Source organism: Drosophila arizonae, chromosome 4 (assembly GCF_054131065.1).
Source record: "Drosophila arizonae isolate 15081-1271.41 chromosome 4, UAZ_ARI_1.0, whole genome shotgun sequence".
Taxonomy (NCBI): domain Eukaryota; kingdom Metazoa; phylum Arthropoda; class Insecta; order Diptera; family Drosophilidae; genus Drosophila; species Drosophila arizonae.
This window is the reverse complement of record NC_142924.1, coordinates 20,840,633-20,854,386: the sequence shown is the minus strand read 5'-3', so window position 1 is coordinate 20,854,386 and position 13,754 is coordinate 20,840,633. Positions and strand designations below refer to the sequence as shown.

The 13,754-nt window shown below is 36.9% G+C and overlaps 1 protein-coding gene across 4 annotated transcripts in view; it reads right to left on the bottom strand.

Moving 5' to 3' along the window:
* Positions 1–13,754, bottom strand: part of LOC108612786 (androgen-induced gene 1 protein) — a 34,654-nt gene that overhangs the window by 19,645 nt on the left and 1,255 nt on the right. For all 4 annotated transcript variants that reach the window (XR_016270063.1, XR_016270061.1, XR_016270062.1 and 1 more), the window contains exon 2: positions 1,409–13,742. The gene's annotated coding sequence lies outside the window, so the exon portion shown is untranslated. The remainder of the gene's footprint in view (positions 1–1,408; positions 13,743–13,754) is intronic.

The window sequence follows — 13,754 nt, the reverse complement described above, 5'->3', positions numbered from 1 at the left end:
GTCTTCTACTTTCTTTTACATTCTCTATCCCATAAATAAGCAGCAGTTATTTCAAAGTTTCGTTTAACATCTATAACATAATTTGACAAGCTTAATCAAAATATCGTAATAGAAAATCATAAATCATATGCAAAGTTCCGTCCTCATTTCATTAGCTGCGAGTTCGTCAGTCGCTTCTTCTTCTTCTTACTCTGTGTTAAACAGTTTCACATAGCCAGAAGAAGCAGCTACATGTAATAGGCCATTTCCATATATATGTATATGTATATATATATATATGTATATATATATAGATAGACATATATTCAAATTGTTGAGAATCCGGCAATATGGTCCTCGTTGTTTTTGGATCATCCAACTGTGGCTGTAACTGTTGCCCAACAGCGCATGAGCTTATAAATTTTTGATGTGATTCATTTAACTTTTAATTGGCAATTAGTTTCAAGTTACGCAGCAAATTTGGCTCAAGTTTTTCAATTATTGATGTTTAATTTGCCACTGCCAATTGCCCTCCTCCCCTCCCCTACACAACATGCCAATTCACTTAGACAGCTCATCCTTTGCAGCGTGTTCGAGTTCCCATCGCTTTGAGCTATCCTTGGAGTTCAATTTTAGCCCATGTAACACCCGGAAGGGCGTCAATTAAAAAATTATATATCCCCCAACGTTTTCAAATGCATATTGCAAACGCTTACTTGACTTTTCCACATTACCGACTTTGCCTCGCCCAGCATTTTCCATTTAATATTCAAATTGTGCACCGTTAGACGTGGCACATGCCAATAATTACCAACACAGACACACTTAGCTGCATACATACACACGTACACCTATACATAGACTGTATTTACAGTACACGTTCCTTCGATTTTATAACAATTTTGTTTGTCAATCATTCAAATACTGAAAATAAATTACATATACATATATATGTAAATTACATATATGTATATATGAAGTCTTTGGTGGCAAAAATTTACTGTTATTAAAAAAAAAAGAGAGCGAAAAGCATTTAATTAAATAAAATATGTATCGAAATTTCATTTCAAGTGCTTGTTAATGGGGTTTTTTTACACTTGCATAAAGAAAGTAAGAACTGCGATTTTTTTTTTTAATTAAAATTAAATACTTTGTCAGTACTTCAAATAAATGCTACACAAATACAATTCCATAACACTTTTTTGTTTTAAATTAAATTATTGAAAAAAAAAAAAAAAATATCTACACATATTAATAAGATATAAATTTATTTCTCAACTATTGTTAAATTTTATTTCAACGATTTTCTGTTTCATTCCTCTCGACTATATAAATTTGTGTGTAAGCTAGATAGAAATATTTATTTAAAATTCATAGCGTTTCTTGTTGCTTGTAAACAAAGTCAAAGAAACGGACCATTTGAGCTTACCTAAAAACGATGTTAATTGTTCAAAAAAATTTGTTTTTTTCAAAGAATTTTAATAGACATATATGTATTATTATTATTTAAGTAAACATATTGAAAATATATATTTTTTTTTCTAACTTGAAAATTATTCAAGGAGTGCTTGAATCTTTGAATATGATGAAACTACGTAAAATTTTGGCACATTAGTTTTTATAAATATTGTAAAAATAATATTTATCTGTCAGTTGAACTTGAGAGCTTTTACAATCAAAGTAGCTTACTTGAAGGGCCTTTTGATGAAACAGTCCGATGGCAACAAAGTTAAGCGCTTGACATTAAAACTGTAATAAATGTCATAAATTGTTAACAGTTGATTGCACTTGATTATTTTTATCGCCCGTCGGTCGTCGACGACGCAACGTCATTGATGGCAACTGCCAGGAACAGACTAGGACATCGGGCGTCTTGCTGTACACCTACACAACACTTCGATGGCAGCGATATATTTCTGCAGCAATAATAAAAACGAAACGTGTGCGGTTTTAATGTGCCTCACACTCTGCCATAACAAGCGCCATATCAAAGGCAAAAATTGAAGCAGCATTTGCGAACGGCAATTGGGAATTGGGAAAGCGCTTTGGCGGGCCTATCGCAGTCGTAAAGGACAACGGAGCTGAAATCAGCTGCTCTTGGATAGTGCGAAGCATTCTCAAGTTGTTGTTGTTGTTGTTGTTGTTGCTTGTCTTTTACGACCTGTTTCCACATCCCCATTCCTGATGTATTCCTGCGCTTGGCAGCCAAAAATGTTGAAACCGAACGCTTACGTGCATATAATATCACATTATATTTTATGGTCTGATTTCAATATCAAACGAAACGGAACGAAACGGAACGGAATGGTCAGCCTCGACGATTGTCTCCTTTCATTTGCCATTTACACATCATAAAATTTTGGAGCGTGTCTGCTGTGGGTTGGCCGCTAGAGTACCGGCCACGCCCCGCTGAAGAATAACCACGGAATGCCATTAAATGTCATTTGATAATAAAATGTGTTGCTGCGGTTACTATTAAACCCCATCCGAAAAAGGAAAAAAAACCCAATCTCAGTCACAAAACAACTTGAAATCTGTTCTGGCATTTTCGCCCAGCGGCCAAATAAAAAGCAAAGTTTGCAATTACCAGCTTTGAATACAAGTCAAAACATCATTTTTAACAGGCTTCAACCCAGAAGCTATTCATACAAATAAAAAAAAATCACACACAAAAACGGAAAACGAATGTTACCGACTAACTAGCAGACCTGGCATTAATATGAGAATCATGCGAGCCCGCTCGTTGCTGAATTCAGTTCTTGGCCCACTCAGCACAGTTGACCGACCCACTCAACTCACTCGACCCAATGCCAAACGATGCCCAAAAGCTGCATTCCGCACCAAACGAGAGCCTTCAAGTGAACAGTCCAAAAAACTTGGAGCATAATGTTTTCTAATACCCTGTAAGTTGTACAAAAGAGGTATGAAATCACTCCTAAATACACATATGTATATGTATGTATTTTATATATAACAAATTGTCGATGTACATATATGTATAAATATTTGTATTAAAAGTTCTTTAAAAAAAAAAAAAAAAAAATGTTAATGTAAAAAAATTTATGTTTATAAAATATTAAAAAAAATTTTAAAAAAACTTCTGGCTATAAAAATATAAAACCAAAGCCCAACTTTTACAGAGTTTTAAAAAATACATAAATATAAATAAACTATAAAACTGAATCTTCTAGCTAAAATAAGAAGAGAAAGAGTGATTAAAAATTTAATTTTTTTTCTTGATTATTCTGCAACAATATTAGTTAATTCGAGGGAGTTACTTTTAGAGACTATTCAAAAATGTAATATATGAATATAAACGTATATATGTATACATACATCAATTTATAAATTGAAGAAATTTGCATGTGCAAATTTTTGATTTTAGAGAATTTTGGTACAGAGTATACATTAGTCGTGCCATGATTACACATCATTCTTGTTGTTGTTGTCGGACCATTACACGTGTGTGTGTATGTGTTTGCAGACCCAACAGTGTTGCCCATTATGTGGTTGTGTGCGGGTTATGAAAGGGTAACTGCGAGTATTGGTAAATTTCATTCGAGCTTTGTGTTTGTATTTGCAAGCGAGTTTGTTTAGTTTTGCTAGGCTGGCGGTGGATACTACAGGGGCGGGGCGGGTATATAAGGCGCTTAATATGCAAAGTTTGTAACTTAATTTAAATTCCCTTGGCGTGCACTTATTACTTTGTGCCAACTTTGTTGCTGCTTTTGTTGCTGCTGCTGCTTTTGTTGTTGGTGTTGCTGTTGCTGCCGCCTGGCACTAAAAACAAAACCGAAACTAAAACTGAAACTAAAACAGGCAACAACTTGGCAAGCCCACACACTTTGTAGTAGTCGCACATGAAAACAATTTTTTGATAATTAAAGTTGAGCATTCTTTGGACCACTGTACAATGGAGGACAAAAGTATTTTGACAACGCATTGCAAACACTCTAACCGCTTATTTATGCGTGCTGAGAGAGGTAACGGTACCCATTATATTTTTCAGAGAGAGCAAACATAAAAAGCTATAAATGACCAAAATATTGCAGTGATAACATAACTCATTATTTTTCTATAATTATTTGCATGGCGGATTATCATTATTTGGGTGGACAAAAGTATTTTGACATTAATATTTATTAAATAAAGTGAGACAAAAACTTAACAATGGTAATAGTAACTAAAATATTAATAAGAATTAAACCCTGCTTTAATATCTGCAAGCGTCTAGAGATCGATCTAACCAAATTTTGTAATGTTTCTATTGAAAAATCCTGCTAAAGTCCTCAAACCTCATGAATCCCTCTCCTTGGGCGTTCTTGATAAGTCTAATCTACGTTTTACTTTTGCGTAAGCCTACACATTCTCTATAATATTGAGATCAGAACGCTGAGGTGGCCAATCATGTGTATTGACTTCAATATTCACAGAAAATTCAGTTATAATATGGACCTTGTGGCATGGAGCATTGTCCTGCTGCAGTATACATGATTTTCCAATGAGCCAGTGACCGGAATTCGATAAGTGGTCATTCAGGACACATAAATAATTATCCCTCTTCATTTTTTCATTAATTAATATCGAATTGGAGAGGCTATTGACACATGCGAGCCCCCAGGGCATTACCGATTCTTCACCACGTTAGTACATAGGCCCCTTTTTTGCGAATATTCTTTGGCAACTTGCTATAAATCGCTTTTTTTTATCCAGGATACTCAAAGGAACCATCATCCATCCATAATACTTTTCCCCAGAAGAATTGTGGCTTGCCTATGAAGGTTTTTGCAAATCGATACCTTTTTAGTTTATTTTATAGTGATATTAAGAGTATTGGAAGATCTATAACGTAGAAAAATTGGCATTCTTTTGCCGACTTGTGATAGTTTTTCTGCTTATTGATAATTTATGATTATTTTTAAGTTTGATCGACATGACTTTTAGAAAAATCCGCACATTTTCTTTAAGATTTGTCAATATGATGCGGCCTTCTACAGGTTTTTGGAATGAATTTTTCGATCTGGCTTTCTTGTTTTAGTGAATAATTTTTTTATTGTTTGTTAATTTAGTTATAAATTGCTCATAGAGGTGCATTTTATAAGGCTGTAAGGTTTTCCTCGGAAATACCTGCATTATTCTTCGTTCGCGACTAATTTTTTAATGATTTCACTTAATCACGTTGTTTGCCCATAATTTACCGAAAACTATGATAAAATAATGGCTATTATTAAAGAAGACACCAAAAATAACTTAATAAATAAAAATATGTATTTTTTAATCCAAGCGAATTACCGAAAATGAATTTAAGAAGGAATGTCAAAATACTTTTGTCCACCTAAATAATGACAATCTGCCATGCAAATAATTATAGAAAAATATTGATTTATGTTATCACTGCAATATTTTGGTCATTTATAGCTTTTTATGTTTGCTCTCTCTGAAAAATATAATGGGTACCGTTACCTCTCTCAACACGCAGAAAAACGCGGTTAGAGTTTTTGCAATGCGTTGTCAAAATACTTTTGTCCTCCATTGTAAGTGTGTGCGTGTGCCTGTATGTGTGCCCAGTGTGTTTGGTAGGCCCGCAGCAATTGCTAATGTTGGCATTGGGCCCTGGCTCCATTTCAAGTGTCAGGTTTCGCCGAGTTGAAAAGTTCAGCAGAGAGAGAAAAAAAAGAGAAAACAAAAACTAGTAGGCCCCAACTTTGCCTTTAGCCTAGCTATTTTTCCTATCGCAACACGTTTCATTCATTGCAACCGAACAAGGCAAACAAAACATACAAAAACATAGAACTGAAATGAGTCCATAGCCTTTTCACTGTGCCACAATTGTGTGTCTCGCCCAAAGCCAATTTCTCAATTTAAGCCAAACTAGTGAAGTTCAATCAGATAATTATATGGCAAAAAAATGTTGTCCAGCTAATAGGACATACGCTTTACGGTTTGGCCCTTTGGTATAAGGACCAAATCTCCATCTAGGACAGATATATTTTATTATATATATTTTATAGCTATCAATGTGGAATATTTGTGAAGAGAATAATGTTCCGATCCCTGTTGACTAGTTTACACTGCCATCAATAATGATCATCCTTAAATTCCTTTGCTATTTTTACAGCTTTTCCATACACAGAAATTTTTAATTCTTAAATATTTTTAAATTTATGCAACTTTCATTTAATGCTTTAATTAAATACCCGCATAAAACTAAATACTTTTTTAATTCACGTTTAGTAAATATTTTTATTGAGCAACTAAAATTAACTTTAAAGCTTAAAACGTGCATTTTCATTTTGGCAGAAAATACACTATGTAGTTTATATATAATAGTATATATACTAGTTTAATAGATTTACCATATTCGATGTCAACTATAATTAGAACATTAATTATTTCTATATCGTTCAATTGACATTGTTTATGTACGTAGTTTGCTTTGCTTTGAAAACTTTCTAGTAAAAGCCTAAATAAATAAGTATTTGGAATTCAGTTTCCGTTTTGCCAGCTGCGACCAAAACTGACAATTTCAAATGAATGGGCGTGGCTGTAGGAGAGGCGTCGAAATGAAGCCGGCTGGGGGTCAGGTTGAGGCAGTTGGCAATTCCGGCAGGACATTATTTAAATTGCCATCAGGTTAGGACAGGCAATAAATTGAAATACGGCTACAGATGATGAAGGTGGTGCACAGGTGCGTTCAAGGTGGTGGTGCGGAGGGTGACAAGGCGGTGGTGGGTGGGCGGTTTCTGTGACAGGGCGCGCGAAATGCATTTAAATAAATAAGCGACGGCCGTGTAAACAATGCGAGAAAACACGATGTATATACGTGTGTGTGTGTCAGTGTGTGTGTGGAGTATATTTTACATCATTTCAAATGCGACATAATTAAAAATGTCACTTGTTTACCCGATGGCCCCTCGGGGCCTACGGCGAACTTGGTCGCACCTGTGCGGCGACAGTGGCTAACCAAAAAGTTTTCGCACATAATTTATATACCTATGAGAGTGTGGGAATATATGTGTGTGGGTTGTGTCTGTGTGTGTGTGTGTGACAATCACAGAAATAGAATTTCTTATAAGCATGAGCACAAGCGGAACTTTGAAGCGGCGCTGCTTGTGCCACCAAAAATGCCAACAATGCGCGCTTGTCACTCGAAATTACTTTATGCAAAGCGTTGAGATATGTGTGTAAGTGTGTGTGTCTGTGTGTATGATTGTATGTGTGCGGTGTGAGAGGGCAGCAGCTGACAGACAGGCAAGCAAGCAAGGAGCAAAGCAACCATCAGCGGCTCATCCTGCTCAAACCACAAGCTGCTGCTGCTGTTGCTACTCCGCCTCCTTCTCCTGCTCCTGCTCCTGCTCCACCACCTTTAACCACTACTCCAACGCCTTTATCCCCCTTATCTATTCCCGAAGGAAACACTTGCTGCTTATGGATTTCATAGCTGTGGAAATTTCCTTCTTTACCTTCTGTTGCTGTTGCTTCTTCTTCGTCTATTCCGAATTTAAACATTTTATTTTTTTTTTTTGTCATCTCGTCTTTTACAAAGTGGCAACTGGAAATGTTGGCTACAGCTTACGCCATAGCGAGCCCAGCCTCTTTCGCTGCCACGCCCAGCCGCTCCACAGACTCACACTCGCTCAAGCGACACAGCAATTTACCGTTCGCATCTTTCTTCATCATGAGGCGGAGGCTCAAACAACATGACGTTTTTATTTTCGCCACACCAAACGTGGATTGTTTGCATTTGTGAATATGTAAATATATATTTCAGCGCGTTGCCCGATCCCAGGCACAGGGCACCAGGCACAAGGCACCAGGCCCAAGGCACCAGACAGCCATGTGTCGCTCCTCGCCGAGGATACCCTGTGATGTGTGCCTTAGCTGGCAGGGAATGTGGCATGTGTTGGCGTTTGCTGCTCACAGCCAGCAGGAGCAGCAAAGCGTAATTGTGTCTGTGACTGTGTTACGAGATTTTTTTGCCTTTTAGTTCTTCCTATTTGCCATTTCTTTCTATTCAACAGTCCTAAAACATGGACTGTGTTGTCATTCTGTGCATTTGGTAGTCAGCACAGTGAGCTAAGCTTGATAATCTGACATATTGATAATATAATCACTTATCTCTGATTGGTTGCATCGAAAGGTTTGTGTAGAGAGAATGTCACTATGATATTTCTAGTTGATGACTAAATATACATGAATAAATATTGAATAAATTGTTTAACTATTTGTTTTAGTTATTTATGAAAGCTACAAGGCGAATAATAATAAATTCTATAATTGATTTGTTGATGCAGATTTTTTATTTGTAGTTAATTATTTCTGTTAATTATTTCTATTAATTATTGCTGTCTTTATTCCAGTCATTGACAAAATATTAAATGATGTAATCTATTAAAACATCTAATTGCAAGCAATTTGAATCAGAAGAAACATCTTGTATTCTAGAAATATGCATAATTCTCGCAAAATTCACATATTTTCAATTTTGTGTTGCATACTTTTAGGCCAAAAATATCCTGAAATACTACATATTAAGTATTGCAGCAGAAAAGTCTGTTTGCTCATCTACTGCAGTTGGGAAATGTATCAGACTAGAGCATCCTAAAACTATTCAAATATCCCCTTAAAATTTCCCTGCAAATAAACCCAATATCTTCTTGCTTCGCTTTAGCATTTAATTCTGTGATTGCCAGCTTTCCGAACTTATGTTTAAATTGAATTAAATATTAAATTAAAATTAAATTAATTCATAAAAAAAAAATAATTGGTCAAATCATAAACTAACAATTGAGAACATTTCTGAAATATTGAGTTGAGGCCCAATGTAGTTTTGGCTTCTTTGTAGAGACTTTGTGCCACTGTGCACCTGCTGCTGCTGCTGTCCTGTTAGTCCGTTGTGTGCCATCGCGGAGGTATATTCGTTGGCATCGCAAACATTTCACGCATATGATTTATTTTTTTCGCTTTGCGAGTAAAAAATTTACAATTTCCGCTGCGTTTACCCCAACGAGACCATTTCGCGAGCACGCACGTGGGTACAGTGAATGCGTGTGTGCTTGTGTGTGTGTGTGTGTATGTGTGTTACTGTATCTGTAAGTGAATGCTCATGCTCACCCACTCAGCGACCCACTGACTAATGTGGCCACATATGCCGCACATCCTCTTTGCAGGCCGACAACCGCGCTGAGGAGCTGTACAAATGGTTGGCAGCTGAACTGAGCTGAGCTGAGCTCTGCTATGCTATCCTGTGTTGTGTGCTGTGCTATGCGAGGGGGGCTTCGTAGGTTGTGTTGTGATTCCTCTTTGCGGCGCTTTGTTCCCTCCTTTTGACTAATGAGGTTGCCGCTCCATTTGTTGATTGCCGCAATCGTGATACGCCACGCTCCAATCCCTTCGCACGGCCAACACATGTTGCCTACTCCTCCATCTCTCTCTCTCCCTCTCTCTCTCTCTCTCTTTCGCACACACCCACAGAATTCCCACTCAACGATGTTTACAAATTTTTCTTTTTCTGCTCACAAATGTATGCGAAAAAATTCGCATCACTCTCAAACGTGCTCAACGACAAGGGCAAATGGCGCTGCCTGCCTTTCCATTTAAATATTATATAGTTTAGAATCTTTAATCCTGCCGTTCAGCTGGCAGCTGAAAGGAATCTATGCAAATTGGACATTTTGCATGTGTACCAGAATCGTAGAGTGGCAGATATTTCATTTATTCTATTAATTGAAAAGAGTTTGGTTTGCGACGCATTTCATATCAAATATTAAATATATAAATTTCTTATATGTTGATTTTTTAGCTATTAAGATTTAATTTCTTTATAAATAACTGAGCTAATATTTTATATAAATGAAAACATACTGATGGGATTATGGTTATACCAACTTAATATGATATTATTATATTTCAATTTAAATTAATTTATTATATTTTATTTTATTTTATTATTATTATCTTGTAGTATATTAACTTTTTTATATAATTTAAAAATAATATTTAATTGACAAGCGCATTAAATGCTCTCTGTTATCTCTGTGTTCAAGTCATTTGTAATTTTTGTTTCTTTTTGTACATTTTGTAACCTTATCGAGGTGATTAAGCATAAACATGAGTTCGCCAATGTTTGGAGCTGTTGTGTCGTAACGCTTTGTAGTCATCATGTTTGCAGCTGATTCTAATCAGAGCTGCTAAACTTTTGCAGTTAATTGGGTTAATAGTGTGCGCCAGCAGTTGAATACTTAACTGAAGTTACAGAAAAAAACGTAAAAGAAGAAGAAAAGACGTAAAAAATTGAAAACAAGTTTCCCCCTGTGAGTAGGGTGACCGACAAGGAGGGTCGTCTTGTCAGGGGTCGGCTATCCCCACCCTAATTGCGCACGTCGGAGGAAATCGCATGACTTTTCGCGAACATGCCACCAGCGCAGCAGCAAGCGAAACAACAAAAGCACAGGCAACTGCAAAAACAACAACAACAACAATAGCAAAAACAATGTCAGCGGCATGCAACATCAATTTGTGCAACATGGGCGAAATTTCACGCATGCAACGGGGAGCAGCGACGCGTCGTGCGAGACAAGCGCAGACAGAAAGTTTAATCAATGCTGACAGAAGACAATGCGATGGGCGGATAGAGGAGACTGGGGGGTTATGCGAGATAGGGGGCCGATGAATGATGCAACGGGTGCACTAGGGGATTCGTTGTCTTTGAAGGAATACCAGCAGCAGCAGCAACAACAGCAGGAGACGCTTCAAGACTGATTACAGGCAACGTTCACGAATTCAGCTCAAGCAAAACGGAATTGAATATCTTTGAAATGAAACTTCCGCTCATTGAGATATGAAAGAGTCGTCTGAAAGACTTTTGCTCAAATTGACTCGTCTCATTAAACTATTTGTTGCAAATCTGAGCAGAATATTCTTGCAGTCAAACCTCAGCTGACATTTTCAAGAAGGTTCTAAGTTGAGTTCTACTTGTAGTTTTCTTTTTCTACCTTAAGCAATAGCTAACAAATTAAATGTTTTTAAATTATATGTATCATCTACATTCTACAAATTTAAACATAATATATAATATAATTTTCTTAATTTATATTTATTAATTATATTATATATAGATATTTAAATATTTATTATATTTTAAATATCTAAAATATTTATATTGGAATATTTACTCCTGCTGAAATATGAGCAATTATCAAAAATGTCTTTATGCATAGTTATTTACATATGCCTAGATATTTATATATTTTATATACTACTAAATTCTGCCTAAATGCAATTAATAAATGAATATACAGTAGAATCCGGTTATTACGACTTCGCTTATATCGTCTGTACGGCTCTATAGCCGTAAAATTCTGGTCCCCAGGCAAATTTTTATGAGCGCGTTCCGAGCATAACGACAGTCCCTTGAGTGCCGTTATAACCGGATTCTATTGTATATCTATATATATACTGAGAGCTCTGATCACTTTCAAACTTCTGCACTTATCAATTCCTCAGCAAAATGTTTAATTAATCTCTATAATCTATAACGAAATAATGAAATAGTAAAATATATAACCCTACAGCAGATAGCATTGATTACTATTAAATAAGCTCTTGTTTTCTATCAATGTACTATATATTCATTCTATGTAGCATATATAGACTCGATTCTTTGGCTATGCGAACAAACTCTTAAAGCAGATAAATATTTGATACGCTCCTATGTACAACTTGTGGCAGGGTATGAAATATCATTATCTACTTATATGCGTACGGCTCACTCGCGCAAGTCTGGGCATTGTTTGGCCGTATCATTAAAATGTTACCTGTATGTGTATGTGTTTGTGTGTACTTGTGTGTGATTGGTAAAACAAACAGCCTGCATTTTTTGTTCGCTCCGCTGCGAGTTTCAGAGTTATAATATCGTTTGGTAGAACAGACGCACGCAATTAAACGTGAAATTGCATTGTGAGAGCCGACGACGGCAACGGCGACGGCGACGAGGTCGACGTTGGCGATGAATAACAATAAATAAACAATTTTCCGGCACGATGGCTGAAAGATACTCGCATCGGGCAATTGTTGTAACTGTTTGCTGCATGCCATGCGGACGGCTCTGCAATTCACGCGGGTGACAAATTGACAATTTGTGTGCGGCGAGCAGGAAGACACAAAGGAGCATCCCATTGTTTGCCAGCGGCTCACAAAATATTTGCACAAATTATTGAGAACGGAGCGAGGCGAGGCGGGCCGGGGCGGAGAGATCCAAATAAAAAATATATATACACATATACATACACACACATATGAAATAAAAGCTATCCGACATACAGACCGCAACGGCTGACTCGTTCATGTGTAGCTACAGGAGGTGGGGAGGGGAGGGGTAGCACGCCAATTGAATCAATCGTGCGTGGAAGTGAACAATGCGAGGCCAGACTGAGCCAGACCAGGGGTCGAGCGACTGCACGATCGACAGCTGACACAGATCCTGGCACATCCTCTCAGCAGCCCCTGAGGCAGGCATGCGCCCGATGCCATATGACTCAATTGATGCCCTCGTTCCCAGTGTTTCTTTTGTCGGTTCATTTGCATGCTGGGCTCGAGTACCTGAGTGCTTCTCTTCTCATCGTTCTCAGCACCGAGTCCCGTGTCCCGAGTCCCGTTGCCTTGCCATGTCCTTGCCAATGCCCATTCATGAGCGAGCGCAGGCGCAGACGCAGGCAGCTAACAGCATTTCCTCTGACATATGAAACACGTTTCCGGTAACGTTCGACTGGTTCCGGCCTGCCATAAACAAATCCCAGGCATGCGACCTTCTCTCTCTCTTTCTCTATGTGTGTGTTTGTATGTGTGTGCGAATGCATTTCAGCTGTTCCCATTCAATATTGAAATATTTTTAGCACAAGTGCCGCGTGTGGGTGCGCCGCATGTTTTCCATTTACCATTTCCCATTTTCCGTTGAAACCCAAACGAGCCTCGAACTGAAGCTGAAAGGATTGAGGGACGCATGCTCGGGGTTTGCTCTAGCCAACCTTTTCAGCTGTTTCTCAGCAATTCACAGCTGAATTTCGACTCCCGAGCGAGCTCTACACGTGACCCAAAAACAGCTGCCGGCCAATGATTTATGTATCTAAATCTGTATCGAAGTGAATATCCGAATTGGCGTTCGCTCACAAAAACAACAACAACAAGAAAGCAAAGGGGGTTGACTAATCGCATCGAATATGAGAAATGCATTCGCAACAATCAGTTCATGTTAATCGATTTGTTTAGCTCTAACTGCCGTAGAACATATTTCGATTATCAGTTGAAGGAGCTCTCAACTTATGGAGGACTTTTTTTTAATTTATTTTATTTTATTATATATATTTATATATTTTTATTTATTTATTTTATTTTATTTTATTTTATTTTATATTTTTATTAAAGATTAAATCAATTAGTTAGATTTAATCAGCGGAGCTCAATTTTTTTTTTTTTTTTTTTTTTTTTTTTTTTTTGAGTACGTGGACCATTAGAAATAAAGAGATTCTTTAAAGTGTGTAACAAATTGAATTTATCGAAAGTATAAAATCAACACTATGTAAAGAGGTCCCTAAAAGTAAATTAAAATCGTATTCAAATGGAATTCTTTTTAACATTTAGATAAATTAGGTTAGTATTAACTCTACCTACGCTAATAAATGAAAAATTCATATGTGAATGTTTTGTAATTCAGCTACATATCGGGGCCCGTTGAATTTTATCTTTCAATAGTGCCTTATCAGAATCTATGGGAACAA